The sequence below is a fragment of the Chionomys nivalis genome, unplaced genomic scaffold (assembly GCF_950005125.1).
Source record: "Chionomys nivalis unplaced genomic scaffold, mChiNiv1.1 scaffold_29, whole genome shotgun sequence".
NCBI classification, from domain to species: domain Eukaryota; kingdom Metazoa; phylum Chordata; class Mammalia; order Rodentia; family Cricetidae; genus Chionomys; species Chionomys nivalis.
The window spans coordinates 4,669,046-4,688,015 of record NW_026646888.1 but is presented as its reverse complement, the minus strand read 5'-3'; positions in this window follow the sequence as shown (position 1 = coordinate 4,688,015).

The following is an 18,970-nucleotide window of genomic DNA, read 5'->3' as shown; positions in this document are numbered from 1 at the left end:
TCCCTTGCAAGCGCAGCTCTTAAGCGGAATGAACCAGAGCACGCGGTTACCGGTTGCGGAAAGCTGCAACCCCTTGGGACAACTCTGTCACCTGGAGGCATACACGGCTTCCGGGTTACTCTTCTCTACCCCTGGATTCTGGGTTTATGGTTCCGTGTATGGAATTGATTTAATTACATTTACTTTGTTGAGCAACTTGCATTTCCCAGTTTTTAATAAATACTAGGCAGACACTGAAACAGGACCCTGTTTTCGTCGCGACTTGGGAACTGCGCCACCTGCTGGATAATACGTAATATGAAAGTTTTCATTTCCAACATGAATTTTATTGTTTTGACTACCAAAACAATAGGTTTTTTCATGCAAGGTTTATATCACTATGGAGATAACTTAATTTACTGGTTACTAGATTTCAGTATTCTTTTGAATATTCTATTATTTAGGAAAAATATGGTCCTAAGAACCATACGATCTTTACCAGAAACTAATACAGGTCAGGAGATTCAGGATTCAAAAGCTTTGAAATCACAGGTGCAGAATGCGGACAAAAAAATTGATACCTCAGTGAAATCACTAGAAACACATGTAGCTCAGGAGATTCAGGATTTAAGAGAGAAAATGATAAAAAGACTTGAAATGATTGAAGAAATTATTGGAGCTGGTGAACAGAGTGAGAAGGCACAAGGAGAGGATACAATGCCACCACCAGCTATTAGATCTGGCTTACCCAGGGTTTTAGCGACATACCCTGTAATTCATTCTGACAAAGTGTCAACTTCTAAAGGCTCAAAGGGAGTCAGAGAAGCTAGATGGATGCCAATAGCAATGAATAATCTAAAAGAAATTAAGCACGTTATTGTTACCTTTGGCTTGCACTCTGCATATGTTAAGGAAATGATAAGGACTTGGGCTTCTAATGCTAGAGCTACCCCCTACGATTTCCATCAGTTAGTGTCTGCAGTTTTAGATAATGGACCTTCCTTGATGTTTGGAATCTATTTCAGAGAAGAGTCCAAACATATGGAACAGCAAGGAAGAGCAAAAGGTGTGGAGGTTTCCCAAGATCAAATTCTTGGTGTAGGAAAATATGCTGATCCAGAGGTACAAGCTCTTTATGATGATGAAGTACTGTGTTTATGTCACCAAGCAGCTTTAAATGCTTGCAATAGGCTACAAGATCCAGCAAGAAGGGTTGAATCATATACCAGAATTAGGCAGGGACAGAGAGAACCCTTTACTGACTTTTTGCAAAGATTAATTAAGTCTCTGGACATAGGGCTAACAGACCCAGAAGCTAGACGACTACTTCTTGAATCTCTAGTTTTTGAGAATGCAAACATAGAATACAAAAAGATAATTGGGCCTTTAAAGTTTAGATCAGCACCTATGGATGAATGGATTCAGCATACAATGAATGTTGAGACGTTTAGCTATAATGATGAATCTTGGGTAGGAGAAGTGATTTCCCAAGCAATGAGGAGACATCAAACTGCCAGGTGTTTTAATTGTGGTAAATTAGGACATCTGAAAAGGGATTGCAGGCAAAGGATTTCTAGGAATAATATCCCTTCTGGGAATATCAAAATTAGGAGACCTTTGCCTTCAGGTATATGTAGGAGATGCGGTAAAGGCCGACATTGTTCCAACGAATGCAGATCAACAACAGACAGACAAGGCAACCCAATACCGTTGGGAAACTCCTTGAGGGGCCTCTCGCAGGCCCCCAAGCCAACAGTGGCCCAGTCATTCCCAGTCACAGGAGAGAACGTTCCTCACCAAGAAAATTAAAAGCTCCAATATCTGCCCTAAAAAATATTACTGGTCTAAATGATGAATTACGCATGGAGGATGAGTCAAAAAACCCAGTAGGACAGAGTAAATGCATATTTTGGCAGACTTCTATTAATGATTAAAGACCAAAGCTAAAAGTCTGTATAAATGTCACTTTTATTGAAGTCTTATTAGACACAGGTGTGTATGTAAGTATCATTACTCCAGAATCTTGGCATCCGAATTGGCCTCTTCAAGAGGTAGATCTTCAGTTCCTGGGAATTGGAACCCTATCTCGTGTCAAACAAAGCACAAGATGGGTTGAATGCATAGGGCCTGAAGGGCAAATAGGAAGACTAAGGCCATATATTGCCAATATCGCAATAAATTTCTGGGGCCGCGACCTGCTACAGCAATGGAATACCCAGATTAACATTCCTGTAGTTCCAGGAACTCATAATTCTGGGAAGGACATGATGAGATATTATGGGAAAACGTCACCAGCCATTCAGGCTGTACAAGAACATACAGCAAATACCGAACCTTTAGAGGTACCAACAGCCCTACCTTTAAAATGGCTAACTGAGAAGCCAATATGGATCAAACAGTGGCCTCTAGCTGAAGATAAATTACAGGCATTGGAACAGCTGGTGCAAGAGCAACTAGATGCTCACCATATTGAAGAATCAACCAGCCCTTGGAATTCTCCTGTGTTTGTTGTAAAAAAAGAAATCCGGTAAATGGAGAATGGTGACAGATTTAAGAGCTGTCAACAAGGTAATTCAACCTATGGGCCCACTACAATCTGGAATTTCTTTGCCTTCTCTATTACCAAAAGGATGGCCTCTTATAGTTATTGATTTGAAAGATTGTTTTTTCTCCATACCGTTACAAGAAAAGGATAGAGAAAAAATTGCCTTCACAATGCCTACTTATAATAATTCTCAGCCTAATAGGAGATATCAATGGACTATCCTCCCACAGGGTATGCTCAATAGTCCTACATTGTGCCAATATTTTGTAAGTAAGCCATTGGAAATAATTCGTAAACAATTCCCCAAGTCCAAAATTTACCATTACATGGATGACATCTTGTAATCTGATTCAAATAAAGATACTTTAGAAAGGATGTTTGAAGAAGTAAAGAAAGTCTTGCCTAGGTGGGGATTACATATTGCCCCTGAAAAGATTCAAAGAGGAAATTATATTAATTACCTAGGTTACAGAATAGGGTTAGAGAACATTAAAATGCAAAAGGCACAAATTAGGCGAGACCAGTTAAAGACTCTTAATGACTTCCAAAGATTGTTCGGAGACATTTCTAGTCTACGACCAGCTTTTGGGATAACACCTGATCTAATAGTTCATTTAAACAAAACCTTAGATGGTGATAAAGATTTGAATAGTCCAAGAAAACTGACAGCTGAAGCAGAAAAGGAACTGACAATGATTGAGGAAAAATTACAGGAGGCACATGTGGATAGGGTAAACCCAAATCTTAGCTGCATCCTAGTCATATTACCTTCCAGAATTTCTCCTACAGGGATTCTAATGCAGAGGGAAGATATTATTTTAGAGTGGATATTTATACCTAATAAACCAAGTAAAAAATTAAAAACTTATGTGGAAAAAGTCTCTGAATTAATTATAAATAACTGGAGTCTGTACATTCTATACTGATGCAAATAAATCAGGGAAAGCAGGTTATAAGTAAGATGAATTGAGTAAGGTGGAACAAAGCCCTTATAATTCTGTCCAGAAGGCAGAATTATATGCCATTCTTTGGTGCTAAGGGATTTTAAAGAACTTAATATAGTTACAGATTCACAATATGCAGAAAGAGTTATCTTGCATATTGAAACCACTGAATTTATACCAGATGACACAGAGTTGACTTCATTGTTTATCCAGGTACAAGACATTATCAGGAACAGGCTTTGTCCAATGTACATAACACACATCCGGTCCCATACAGGTCTGCCTGGTCCTCTAACACAAGGCACGCTGAGATTGATCAATTATTGATTGGAAGCGTGTTGCAGGCCTCAGAATTTCATAAGAAGCATCATGTCAATAGTAAAGGCCTAAAGAAAGAATTTTCCATTACATGGCAACAAGCTAAGGACATTATAAAGAGATGTCCTACTTGTTCTTTCTATAATCAAACACCGTTGCCTGCAGGGAGTAACCCAAAGGGTACTAAGAGAAATGAAATCTGGCAGATGGATGTGTTCCACTTTATGGAATTTGGTAAATTAAAATATGTACACCACACCATAGACACGTATTCAGGTTTTCAATGGGCTACTGCCCTGAGCTCAGAAAAGGCTGATTCAGTAATCACACATCTATTGGAAGTTATGGCCATCATGGGAATACCTGCACAAATAAAGACAGATAATGGTCCAGCATATGTATCTAAGAAAATGAAATGCTTTTTTGCTTATTATAATATAAAACACATTACAGGTATACCACATAATCCCACAGGTCAGGCAGTTATAGAAAGATCAAATTGTACTATAAACGATATGCTGAACAAACAGAAAGGGACCAAAAATACTCCCAGAAATAGATTACATAATGCTTTATTGACCTTGAAATTTCTCAACACTAATGAGAAAGGAACGACAGCAGCAGAAAGACATTGGATAATGGAAAAGTCTGCTGAACTAAATCAACCAATTTACTTCAAAGATGTCCTGACCTCTCAATGAAAGCCAGGAGATGTGCTATGTTGGAGAAGGGGTTTTGCTCTGGTTTCCACAGGAGAAGAAAAATTGTGGGTACCATCAAAATTAATAAAGGTTTGATTTGAAGAGGAGAAACCTCTTGGAAAGGAGAAATGACAACTCATCCACAATGATGATATTCCTACAGGTGGTAAGAACAACATATAGAATGGGGGCAGGGTTCTGTTCTTATCTCCACAGGAAAACACTCATCTTTGAAAAATTCAAGGGATCCTGGATGTTTGGATACTGACAGATGGAAAAATACCTGCCCAATAGGAACTATCAAGAAAACTGAATAAGTTGTGTAAGTAAAATATACTAAACCGTATTTCTAAATTTATAGAGCTGGTTTTGAAGGTGGACTCTGGCTCAGTCCCTCACCAATTCCAAGCCTATTGGTAAGAGAAAAACCCAGAGTTTCTGGAGTTTCTGTCTATTGTCAAGAGCCATGATAGGTGATAGAAAGAAATATGAGTTTAGAAAACATCTTTGCTTTTCTTCATATCTATCATACTTTTCATTGAATATATCTATCATTCCTTTCATTGAATATATATGTGTGTGTGTGTGTGTGTGTATGTCTATATGATTAATGTTTAAGTTTTTCACAATGAACAATGAGTTTTTCCTGAAGTGACATTTAAAGTTTCCAGGAAGAAGATGGGGCCCCATAACAACGACTACACCTGGTTGATATGACGTCATGATACTGATAGAGCTACTACAAGACCTGTTTTGGGTACCAGCTGCACAAGATGATCCCAACTTGGTTAGCTGAAATGGTGCACCTCTTATACGACATTCTGGCCAGACTACTTGCAATTTTAAAAGATATCGATCTTGAAATTTAACCATCATTTTACGTTCACAGGATCCCCCAGAAAGAACGTCGCCCCCATGACAGCTGGAAGTAACTCTAGAGGACGACGTCCCCTCTCCCAGTAAAGTTTGCCCTTGGGTTTAGGGACATCATTTAGGGGTTGATTATAAATTGGTTTATGGTTGAGGGTAGGGGAAAAATTTTATAAGCTCGGGGATCATTTTGGAAAAAAAAGAGGGATAATAGATTGGTACTTGTTGGTACTTGTGAGTTATTGTTTTGAGACAAATGTATTGGTATCGATTCTTATATATTGATACAAAGTGAAATTATATTGACTATTGTATGCATGCATGTTTCTACCTCTGTTTAAAAACATTTTTTTATGTATTGACATATATTGTATTGATATATATTGTATATATTTACCATATTGCAGTGTACATTTCTACCTCTGATTAAGATACTTACATTTTGCTTGTGTATTGATATATATTTACCATACTGCAATGTATATTTGTACATTGCTTATATTTGGAGGTCATTATCCTCATTTGTTTCACAGTTGTTTATTGTCTTAGTCTTTAAGTTAGATAGGTATTGAGAATTATATAGATCAATAGTATTCTAAGTTTGTCATTTATAATTAGACTAATCAGGTTCTTTAGATACATAGAGATTATACTCAGTATAGATAGATAATCTTCAACCTCTTCAAAGAGCTGTAGAAAATGTCTTTTAATCTAACTCAGAGTTTTGTGGTAGTGAGACACAATTGCTCCTGGCAACACCGCTCTATTCCCGAGAGAATGTTGAGCACCAAAGACACTCCACCTGGAGCCTTTCTTCTTGGCTGAACTGGCCTTTGGGTAAAGAAATGCTCATACCTCAACCACTGACAGAAATACAGAGTATCTGTGAATGGAAAAAACAGGACTGTCATATCCTGCCAAGACAGGGTAAGATAGTTTTGACAAGTTTCTTGACTTTGAAAATGGTGTGTCAGTTATGCTAGGCCTTAGCCAAAGTTGGTTGCTTCAACACTGCAAAAGTGACCTTGGGTGATTGCCCAGGTAGCTAGTTGTCTCTGTGATTTGTTGCATGTTTTGGAAGGTGTTTGATTGCACTTTCTAATTACTCAGGAAACATTATTTCCCTTCACAGATCTTCGATGGGGTTGAAGACTATATAAATGTTGTTCTTTCGACTCATGACTTAGCCCAGCTATTTATTATATAAGACCTAAGCTAGTTAGAATAGGATATTTTTACTTATTGTATATAATTTCATAGTAGGTTTAGAACTCTCTTACTTAAACAAAAGGGGGAGGTGTTGTGGGACGTCCTTCTGCTCCTCCAGCCAATAGCCACCGAGATACCAGCCCATTGGGGCGTGGTCTCTTTCCCGTTAAAATAACAAGTGGCTACTTCCCTCCTCTCTCTCTTTACTTCCTGCTCTGGTTCTGGCGACTAGACTTCTTCCTAATTGCGTGCGCAGAGGGCTGTTGTCTGGGATGGTGATCTGTAAGTTTATTCCCCTTTAAATAAATACCACCCTATTAATCACAATTCCAAACTGGTGTGGGATTGTTTATGACTTGCGCCTTCAGTAATGAAGTTTCAGAAAAAAAAGATTGAGAATACACAGTGTATATGCCTGAACAATATATCACACATCTCCAACACGAAATGAAACAAAAAATTTCCAAAGTACCAGCAAAATGACCAAGAGCCAAACTGCCTGACAACTTTTTCTTAGCTGTGTGGCTCCTGGCAATGATGGAAAAGAAGGAAATTTGTGCCCAGAAATAGACAAAGAGTGGGGCTTTATTATATAGTATTTTTTTGTGTGAAGCATTGTACATTAAAAGAGGAATAGAAATGGCTTTGTCTAACTTATTGTGGTTTGAGTGAGAAATGTCCCCATAAGCTCCCATATTTGAACATTTTATCGGCAACATGTGCTGCTCTTTAAAGAGGTTGCAAAACCTTTAGGAGGCATAGAATTGCTGGAAGAAGTATGCCACTGAAGATAGGCTATAAGAATCTATAGAATCACCCAACTTCCTCTTCTCTCTCTGCCTCCTAACTGTTAGGCAATGTGGCCAGTCAGCCTCACAGTCCTGTTGCTATGCTATTGCCAAAGCTATTGAACCAATCCCTCTGAAATGGTGAACCAAATTAAACCTTTTCTCTCCCTTAAGTTGTTTTTCTCATGATGCTTTTTGATTGCTTGTTTGTCACGATGCTTTGTCACAGCAAACGGAATGAAACCATGACATTTTGCAAGTACACACCTGAAATTAACACAAAACCAACCCTCAGAAAGAAAGATGACCAAGGATTAAGGCATATTTAAGATATTGAAATAGCATTTCATTTCCTTTCTCTCAAATGCATTAAAGATACTATTTAACAAAGGAAAAACAAATCACACAGGGTTAACTAAAATGTAGTGCCTCTTGCCAAGTAACATAGTCTTTGTAATGAGAACATGTGAATACACAGTAGAGTAGGGAACCAGGACATAAAAGAGATATACCCAAATCCTAGTTCCCAATAAGAGCATCATCTTTCACGTAGCCACAAACAGCATAAAATATCTTGGGGTAACTCTAACAAAAGAAAGTGAAAGGTCTCTTTGACAAGAACTTTAAGGAATTGAAGGAAGAAATTAAAGAGGATACCAAAAATGGAAGGACCTCCCTTGGTCTTTGATTGGGAGCATCAACATAGTAAAAATGGCAATTCTACCAAAGGCAATTTCTTTTTTTTTTTTTTTTTTTTTTGGTTTTTCGAGACAGGGTTTCTCTGTGGCTTTGGAGCCGGTCCTGGAACTAGCTCTGTAGACCAGGTTGGTCTCAAACTCACAGAGATCCACCTGCCTCTGCCTCCCAAGTGCTGGGATTAAAGGCATGCGCCACCATCGCTCGGCCCATCAAAATTCTTGACAGATATTGAGAGGACATTAATCAAATTTATATGGAAAAACAAAAAATCCTGGATAGCCAAAATAATTTTATACAATAAAAAAATGTCTGGAGGCATTACCATTCCTGACTTCAAACTCTATTACAGAGCTACAGTAATAAAAACAGCATGGTATTGGCATAAAATCATAGAATTCGACCAATTGAATCATATAGAAGATACTGATTTTAACCCACAAACATCTGAACACCTCATTTTCTATAAAGTGGCTAAAAGTATACAATGGAAGAAAGAAAGCATGTTCAACAAATGGTGCTGGCAGAACTCGATGTCAACCTGTAGAAGAATGAAAATAAACGCATATCTATCACCATGCACAAAACTCAAGTCCAAATGGATCAAAGACCTCAATATCAATCTGAACACACTAAACCTGAGAAGAGAAAGTGGGAAGTACCCTACAACATATGGGCACAGAAGATTGCTTTATATGTATAACCCCAGCAACACAGATGATAAAGGCAACATTGAATAATTGGGACCGACTTAAATTGATAAGCTTCTGTAAACAAAGGACACTGTCACTAAGACAAAATGGCAACCCACTGACTGGGAGAAGATCTTCACTAACCCTGCAACAGACAAAGGTCTGATCTCCAAAATATATAAAGAAATCAAAAAACTAGACTTTAAAATGCTAATTAACTCAATTAAAACATGGGGCACTGAACTAACAGGGAATTCTCAACAGAAGAAGTTTAATTGGCCAAAAGACACTTAAGGTCATGCTCAACCTCATTAGCCATCAGGGAAATGCAAATCAAAACAATTTTGAGATATCATCTTACACCTGTCAAAATGGCTAAAATCAAAAACACTAATGATAGCCTTTGCTGGAGAGGTTGTGGAGGAAGGGGTACCCTCATCAAATGCTGGTCAGAATGCAAACTTGTCCAACCACATTGGAAATCAGTGTGGCGGTTTCTCAGGATATTTGGGATCAACCTAACCAAGGACCAAGGGATACCACACTGGGGAATATACCCAAGAGATTCCCTATCATATTACAAAATCATTTGTTCAACTATGTTCATAGCAGCATTATTTGTAATACCCAGAATCTGGACATGACCTAGATGCCCTTCCATGTAAGAATGGATAAACAAAGTGTGGAAAATATACACAGTAGTGCACTACTCAGTGGTAAAAAACAATGACTTCTTGAATTTTGCATGCAAATGCATGGAAATAGAAAACACTTTTCTGAGTGAGGTGTCCCAGACCCAAAAAGATGAAAATGGGATGTACTCAGTCATAATTGGTTTCTAGCTATAAACAAAGAACATTGCATCTATAATTTGTGATCCCAAAGAAGCTATATAAGAAGGTGAACCCAAAGAAAAATATATAGTTATTCTCCTGGATATGAAAGGTAGACCAGATTGTCAAGCAAAAATTTGGGATCTGGGTGGTGGGGTGTGATAGGATAAGAGGGGATGGGAGGAGAAAAGTAAGAAGGAGAGGATGGGGGGAACTTGGGGAATTGGGATGATTGGGATAAAGTAAGTATGGATATGGGAGCAGGGAAGCATATATCTTAAGGTAGCCATCTGAGGGATTTTATTTAAAAAGAGAACTTGGTAAATAGAAACTTAAGATTCTCAAAAATTGGTCATTTCAGGTTAGGATGGTCTTTAAATTCAATGGCAAACCCCTATATCCAAAGAGTCACACAGGAAAACAATGGTGTGCTCATAAAATAATGAAGACATTAAGAGAAGTGATACAAAATGACGAATATCAAAAGCCAAATTTCCTAGCCCATCTTGAGGAAGTAGGTTCCCCACCAACACATTTATTCCAGATCGTGAGAATAAACATCAACCTCTTTCAAGTACTTCATTTAATAATAAATTTTTATACCAGTTCTTGGAATTTATACATTGGACAAAGGGTTGGTTTGGGAAGTCCTTCTGTCTATGTTTGTTTTTATTGGTTAATGAATAACATTATTTCAGCTAGTAGCTTAGCAGAATAGACCTAGGTGGTAAAAGTAAACAATGTTGGGAGAAAGGAGGTGGGGTCAGTGAGAAGCCACCTAGACACCACCAGGGAAAAACACCTACTCTGGAGCTACAAAAATTTGTTGGTAATACATGAACTAGTGGTGATACAGATAAATGCAAATGTGTTAGTTTAGAATGAGGGAGGAATCTAGAAATATGGTTAAGCTATTGGCCAAAGACTATTGTGAATAATATAGGTTTTATGTGATTATTTCAAGACTCTATAATTAATTTGAGTTGGTTACTTTCTATCTTATGTAGTTTCCCTGCAGGATAGTGTTTACCAACCAAGACTACATGTAGGCATTAAAGATCTATAAATGGGGAGGTTGAGGGTCAGAGTCTGATAAGAAGTTGCAATTGTGGACGCAGACAGGAGAGAGAAAAGAGAAGGAAAGGGAGTATGAGATCACTACCCTATAGTCTTTCAAAATGGAGGAGGGGACCTGAGCTAAGAAGGAAACAGCCACAGCTCTTTCCACAGTCACTATTCCTGTCTAGGCCACAATATCTCCAAGCAGCTAGCACACGCATTGGAAGTTTCTCTTCTGAGAGGGGCAGCCAGAGTGTGCCACATATGACCATTTTCCCTGGAGTTATCCTCATCATGGACAGAAGGAGGCATGTCTCCCTAGAATCTCAACAACAATCTCACAGATGAAAATAAAAAGGCTTATTAAGGACACTTGGAGAAGCATTATAACTAACAGAGTTGGGAGATAATACATCTTCTAGGATGTGATGATGTCAATCTACACAGGCACATCTGCCTGTCTTCTGATCATATGAACAGAATGCCTGCTGGTTTGGGAAGCATCTCATCTGGGATTGTAATACCAGGGCATTAAAATGTCCTCTTTGCTGGTCTTCTACCTCAGAGTGGTCTCTCTCTCAGGTACATTGGGATGAACCATTTGCAGGAATAACAGAAAAATAGGTAGAGCATCCAGAATGAGGTATAACATACATGGCCACAATTATATATGCAGCAACAAGGAAACAGATGAAGAATTCTGAGCATCAATGGAAATTGAGGACCTAATACCAAAGCTAAGTCATGTAACACCATGGGAAGTTTCAGAGTTTCAGAGAGTAAATTCAGTTACATTCTGGGAAAAGCTAAGACTGCAAAAGATGGCTTTCATAATCAGAAAGTAGAAAAATTGGGACTGCAAAAAGGAGGCAGTGAGGGAGTCAAGGGTGGTCACTGAGCAATGTAGAACCCCAAGTCCCTATCCCAACATGACACTGATATCATTTTTAAAAGTTATTGAGCCACAAATCTTGGCAGTCAGAGCTCAGGAGCTGAAATTACATCTCAATCCCATGTAATGAATCTCTGCCTTGAGCATCTACAATGATGCATTTCTGTTTTGAGCATCTGGAGCAATATTTCTTTCCCTTAAGCATCTATAGCAATGCACCTCGGCCTTGAGCATCTGCTGTCATACCCCTCTAAAATGATTATCTACAGAAATTAACATCTGCTTTAAATGCGATATACTACTGGGATAGACCTACCATTGCATGTTTCCTTTGGATGTACACTTTTATATAACTACACCCTAAATTTGATATCAAGACCTGAGCACAAACAGATTTCACAGTTCGCAGTTTCCCCATGCTTTGATAATTCAGTAAGCCTCTGGACACATCCACCAGGAGACTTGAGGGGAGGAAGCAAAGGCATTCACGTTTGAATGTCTCTCATCTCAATCTCCACAGCACTTCTTTTAAAGTTATACGATTCCCTTTTGTGATCCAGAATATTTGCTCACAGCTCAATATTTTTTAACCAACTGTCTTGTTCTTCAGCCATGGCACAGTCAGTAAGGTGCATTCCATACAGATGGAAACCATAAATTTGATCCCTTCAAACTTGTGCAAAAATCTCGGCATGAAAGATATCAACTCATCACTCAGTGCTGAGGAGACACCAACCCATGGGTCTCTAAGACTCGCGGTTTGGTCAAGGGGAATTGGTCAGCTCCAGGTTCAAAGAGATGACGTATCTTAATCATGACAGAGAGTAATTAAGGAAGACACCCAGGGTTAATTCTAGCCTTATCATGCATGTATACACATCTCCATAAAAAGTTACACTCATATATTAAACAACTGTCTTTTGAATTTCTAAATATACACATTTCTGTGGTGAAGTTTTGAGCTTAATTTTGACTGTTCTTTTGAGTTGTAGGAACAGCTGAATGTTTTCTGCCACCAGGTTCCCACACTGGCTAGCTTTACCCAAAATAATTACATAGAAACTGTATTATTTTAAATAATACTTTGCCCATTAGGTCTAGTCTGTTAGTTGCTAATTCTCACATCTTGATTAACCCATTTCAAATAATCTGTGAAGCACCATGAGCTTATGAGAATCATAAGCTGCTTCTGTCTCGGGGGGGAGGGGGGCATGGCGTCTGTTGACTAGGCTTCTTTCTCCCAGCATTCTGTGTTTTCTCTGCATATCTAACCTGCTGTCCTATCAAAAGGGCCAAGGCAGTTTCTTTATTAACCTATAGACATTTAACCCTCATCCATCACTTTGGCCTTCCTCATACAATGACATTAGAAGAAATCTTTCTGTAAGAACCCTCTCCACTATCTCATTTGGCCTCTTGAATCCTCCCTCCTCTCTTCCAAAGACAAAACGAAGCTAGTCTCAGACATGTTACACAGTCTAAAAATGGAAGGATGGAATCAAGATTTGAATTCATTACCAAAGTCTAAAATCTTAACCAAGGAACTCACTGCACGACCATACTTTTTTTTCAACTGAGAATGAACTCACACTCTGAGGAGCTGAAAGGCAAGTTCATACTGCATTAACTTCACATGGGCCCTTGACAGATATGCACAGCATTATGATGGACACCTCACCACTGATATATTGACATCTTATTCCTTTGTAGTTAACGGGCCATTTGGCCACATACCTTACTCAATCTTTCCTTCAGTGATTTGATTTCCAGAATCCTCCATCCCCTCACTTCAATCCTAATTCACACACTCCCCAAAACCCCTTGATGGGAGTCAGGTATCAATATCGTACTGTTATTTTCGGGTCTGATGGGTTTGTGGGATCATTTCTACACTCCTCTTAACATCACAGATTCCCTAGGTAACTGATTCTAGGGAGCTCGGTGCATTCATCATATGTGTGCATGTCAAACAACAATGTACATCAATGTGTACATGTTTAGCCTGGGTGCAGGTGAGTCTGTTCATGACTTTTATAACCAAGTCCCACAGAACTTGATCCATGAAAAGGGTACAGTGTTTTAGAGTTATTGCAGGCCAATTGTTCAAATGAACTCACAAGGGTTGAATGGCATGCATAAGACCTGTGAGAGTGCAAGACAGAAAGAATCCAGGCATGACAAAATAGGTGGCAGACAGAAGCCTGGCAAAAGTAAGTACATAGCCTAAGATCCAACCCATTGCACAAGAGCCACTGAGAGTAGACACTTTTCTTTAGGCAGGAGGATCCTGGTCACTCAACATGCTCCAGTGGAGATAAAATACCCAGGGACTTCCAGATGGTATAAATTAAACCATTAATCAAATGAAACCTGATTTTCTTTGCTTCTGAGTATACATTTGTGACCCTTCACGATCACTCTATCCTCTTCAATCCCAACACCTCGATGTCACATCTTTCCATATGACACGCTTTTCCCTCATGGATTATCCCTCTCTGAGATCCTACGTCTTTTTGGCCACTCTCCTCTGTTTCCTAAACAGCCATCTTGTCCTCTTCCACACACTGCATCTCCTTTCTTCCTTTCCTCTCCAAGGAAAAAGGACCATAAGTTCTGTTTTGTATTGAGTCATATCTTTCTGTGATGTCCCATCTACCAGACACTCCATCATTGACCAAACAACATAACATCTTCACAAATTTTTATTTTTAGAGCAAAAATAAAATTCCATTGGGAAAGATACCAGGATTAATAGAAGACCTGAGGTAATTCTGAAAAAAAGAGTTCCCCAAACAAGCTTTAAGTCTGACCCCCAAAATTTGTGAATTTCACTTTAACACATCTTCATCAAATCATAGACATAGATATGGAAGTCATTATAAAACTTGATGAAATACACGGAGGGTTTGGTGGGAACTTGGTAAATAATTTTACCTATATTTTGTGTTCCATGTTTTTCGTTGTGCTGCATGCTTTTGCCTGCCAAGGAATCCCTGCCTAATTCCAAATTCACCCCTACTGGAGGACATCCTGGCATAATATGAAGGTTGCTTTCAATGTAGTAATCTAGACGGTGGTAAAGATACACAACTGGATCTTTCTCATAGGTAATGTAGAAACAGGTCTTCATGGTTTGCACCTCATCTGGCACCACCCCACTCCACACTTCGATAGAGCCTGGCATGATGTGGATGTTACCTTCAAGGTAGTCAACCAGGAGGTGGCAAATGTACAAGACCGGACTTTTTGTAGGTAATATATAACCAGGTCTTCATGATTGGCACCTCCTCTAGGACCATCCCCTTCCAGTCATTCTTATAGCCATTTGTGCCCTGAAATATTTGTTTCACTGCTCTGACAACTATTGTGTTTGAGACATGAGTGTCTGTCTCCTGAGGAAATGGTACGTTGTTAGGCAGGAACAAAGGGTTTAAAATCCTTTCATCACTGTGAAGCTCCAATCCATAGACAAACCTATCCCATCATACATCAACAAATAGAGAGAGAGATGTGTTGGCAGTTGATCTAGAATGATGGCTTTCACTGGGTGACTGGTTCATTGGCTTCCTTCCAGCCGTGAGAAATTCTGCGGCATACTATAATCTCCAGGGCCTCAAAAGGCCTCCTCAGTTTTTGCTATTGGAGAGATGACCCATTCGTCTTCTGGAGAGGTGGCATGCATCTCATACTAAGAGGCATCTTCATCATGGCTGTAGACTTGATGAGATAGACCACAGACCTCCTGGTCCACAGTTTCTTGGCTATCTTTCTGTGTTTGGGCTTCATAGCTGCCCACTCTCTAGGTTACAAGTACTTTCCCTCTGTTTAATTCAGAAACAAAATCGTGGCCTCAATAATGAGTGCCTGCAAGGATAAAAATGGTAGGCTGTGAGGTCAAGGTCTTTTCTGGAACAACTTTGGGGCAGGAGACAAAGACAGTGCTGAACAGTGTTGCATACCTAACTGTAATATTCTCTTAAGAAATGAATAGGACAATTAGGAAATTTTACTCTACAACTCACTATATCAGTTTCAGAGACAAATTCCTGCTGCCGATAGGCAAATGACCTCTGCTGAGAAACCTACTTTCTGACTGACTAAGTCAATGAGAGGAGAAGGTATGCCTATCTCTGAAATGAGTAAGAAAAATCTGAACAGATAACAAAGAATTCAAAGGACATCCACACGTCTCCTTCAACATCAAGCAAATAGGTACGGGGCTCAATCCAAGACAGCCTGCCCAAGGTCAAGGCATTCCAGTCCACTGGCTGTCTGATTTGTGTCTCCTCATGCAGACCCAGGTATATTACATAAAGCCATTCTGTGTCTTCATTGTGGAAGTGAATACTGTGAGACCCACTTCAACTTGAAAGACTCATTATTCTAGGCAACAGCAGCAATTGAGAAATAATTAGTATCTTTTAAAACACCTATGGACAAAGAGGAGCTTTGCCATTTTAGTGGATTGATGAATATGATATTGTTAGCAAAGATAAAGTGGGAAGAATAGCTGGCATTCACGAACCCATAACTATCAAATATAGGAGCTGGTAACAACATAAATGGTGGATCCGCAGGACATTTGTAGGAAAACTTTTTTGTATTACAGAGGTCTTAGTTGCTTTGGAAACATATTTACCAAAAGAAAATGTCCTACCTCTCCAGATTCCATCTTCCGGAAATGTTCAGGTGCTAAAAGCCTGTTGAACTGTCATGGAGACCAGGAGCTGAACTGGCCTCTTCAGGCACTGTGAGGATAATAAACCCACCTTCATGGAAGACGAGTGTTTTGAGTGGAACAGAGTTGCTAACATGAACCAAGGCTTTGTGACATCAACAACGCTCTACTTATGTCAGAAATCCCCACACAAGCTTGTTACTTCCCTATTTACTCACAGAAACATCCAGCATTCATCTCCTAAAATGCTGTATACAGCCACCAGCATTCCCAAAATAAGGCCCCACTAATCTTCCCAATTACTCGAGTCACACACTTGCCCAAGCAACTCAATCCCTGTATCTTATTTTTCTGAAAAAGTCTTTGGTGTCTGGTCAACAACTCTCATGAAAGATTTTTTTCTTAATAGCATCTCTCCATTGGTTATCTTCTATTGATTTTTTCTTCCTTCATAAATAATAAATTTCAAATTTCCACTTCCTTTCCTCCTCCCCCTAACTACTCACGCAACCACCAATCCTCTCCACACCAATCCAGTCCTAATAGCGGGCAGGGTACCTTGACCTGTGGGAAGACCGTGCCCCCCCTCCATCCAGATTGAGGAAGGTATGCATCTACATATAATATGATCGATTAAAGCCTGTATGTGCCGTACAGACAAATCCCAGTGCCATTATCATTGGGTTCTCCTTCTGCCCCAATTGTCAGCCACATTCAATGCTTCCACTTTGATCCCATGCTCTGTCAGTCCTAGCATAGCTGGTTTTGTTGATCTCCCATTAGCTCAGACACAGTGTCTCAGTGGGTGGACCAAGCCCTTGTATTCCTTAGTTCTTTGCTCTTATTCTCTCCCCTTCAGCTCTTCAACTGGAGCTTGGTAACTCAGTCTAGTTTTCTGATGTGGGTCCCTGTCTTTATCTCCATCCTTTTCAGTACAACAGTTCTATGGTGATATTCAAGATAGTTATCAGTCTGATTATGGGACAAAGCACCCATAGAGCCTAGGGACATCGCACATTGCAGGCACCCACAGCTCACCTGCCCAAGGTCCTCGTTGGAGTCACCGCATGGCTTTCTGGGAACCCCTCTAGAGAGAAGACTCTTACTAACCCCAGAACGGCACCCTAAGTTGAGATATCAACAGTGTGTGTGCATTAACTTATGGGGGTGTGTTGTGTGTTTAAGAAACAATAACAGCAGATGGATTATAATATTGAAATTTCTTCTTATCTTGAGAAGAATACTTGCTACAGAAACACTATCACAGTAGTACTGAGAGTGTAGGCTGTCTCAGCATGGAGAAGTAACAGGAGAAAACCCATAGTAGTTCAGCTCAGTGGCCCAAGAAAGATGGTCAAGGAAAGTCAATGAACTCAGAGATAGAAGTTAAAACTCAGGCTAAATAACATTCCAAATCATTTAGGCAGAACATGAGACACTCGTGCAACAATCACAAGATGTCTAAAATGCCTGGAACTAGAATCTTAGGGCAGGAGAAGTTGTGGAGCTGAGAGTGCATGGCAAAAACTGACAGAATCTGGCAAAAGACATGTAAGCGTAACTAGCAAACATCCATGGAAACCATGAATGGGAGAAAACCCTGAGAAGTCTGCACAAAAACATAACATCTTGACAATTCTGAGATTTAAAGACAAAGGAGAGATCTTAAATATGTCACTGTCAGATGGTGATGATTAACCCACTCCATTGCAGTGTGACCCCCTGACATGTTTAAGATACTTTCAATTCTGTCTATATATTTACAGAGAAATTCACATTGCTTGCACAGATTAACTAGCAGCATGATTTACCACTCAATCAAAGGCAAAGCAAAGAAATCATGGACATTTTGTTGAATGCTGATGATGTTGTTGGGAGCGTTTGTGGGTTTTTTCTTAAAGGGAAATCATTGGTCACACAAATGCATGAAGCAGAGCCTGTCTCTGCCATGTACCTGAAAGCATGAAAAAAATAAACTAAAATAGGTTTTTGTCACATACTGGTAAAATTTGCTGCTATGTCCAAATATGTGTGTTGCAGGAGCTCTTTCTGCTCCTTCAGGCTATAGCAACTGTGATAAAGGCCATTGGGGTGTGGTGTCTCTCTCTTTCAAAATGGAGCAACTGCCTTCAGCTTGCTCTCTTGCATCCACCTCCACATCCAGCTACTAGGCTCCTCTCCTCATCCTGCAGAGGGCTGTTGTCTGGCATGGCAATCTGTAAGATTTGCCCCTTAAAAGAAATAACCATTTTATGAATCATAATTCTAAACTGGTGTGGTAGATTGTTTGTGACTTACACTTTCCTATGTGATGGGAGCAACCAGGGTGTGGAGGGGGTTCTCACTGTTCATGTTGCAGAAGCCATGGCAGCAGGAGTAGCAGGCCTCTTGTTCTCTGTAAGGAAATCAGTAAACATTGGGGACCAGTGAAAGGATGCCCTGAAATATCAAGGCTTGAGCTTTCAGACCTCAATTTCTCCAGCTAGGTTCTGGGTCTCCACAACCTACAAAACTTCCTGAGGACCAAGTATTCAGAACCAGACGCCTGTGTGGGCCATATCACATAAAATCGTAGTGAGTACACCAATCTTTTTTTAATGTACATCCTTTTGTCCCTCCAGAAACATTTGTATTTCCAATAAAGATAACTTGCTGCCTCTTTGGGGTCCTGAAATTGCTCTAAGATGGAGGTGGAGCATTCTTACATACCTTGCTGTGTTGTTATTAGACCTTAACGGGACAGCAATTGTTTCAGAAATCAAAGGC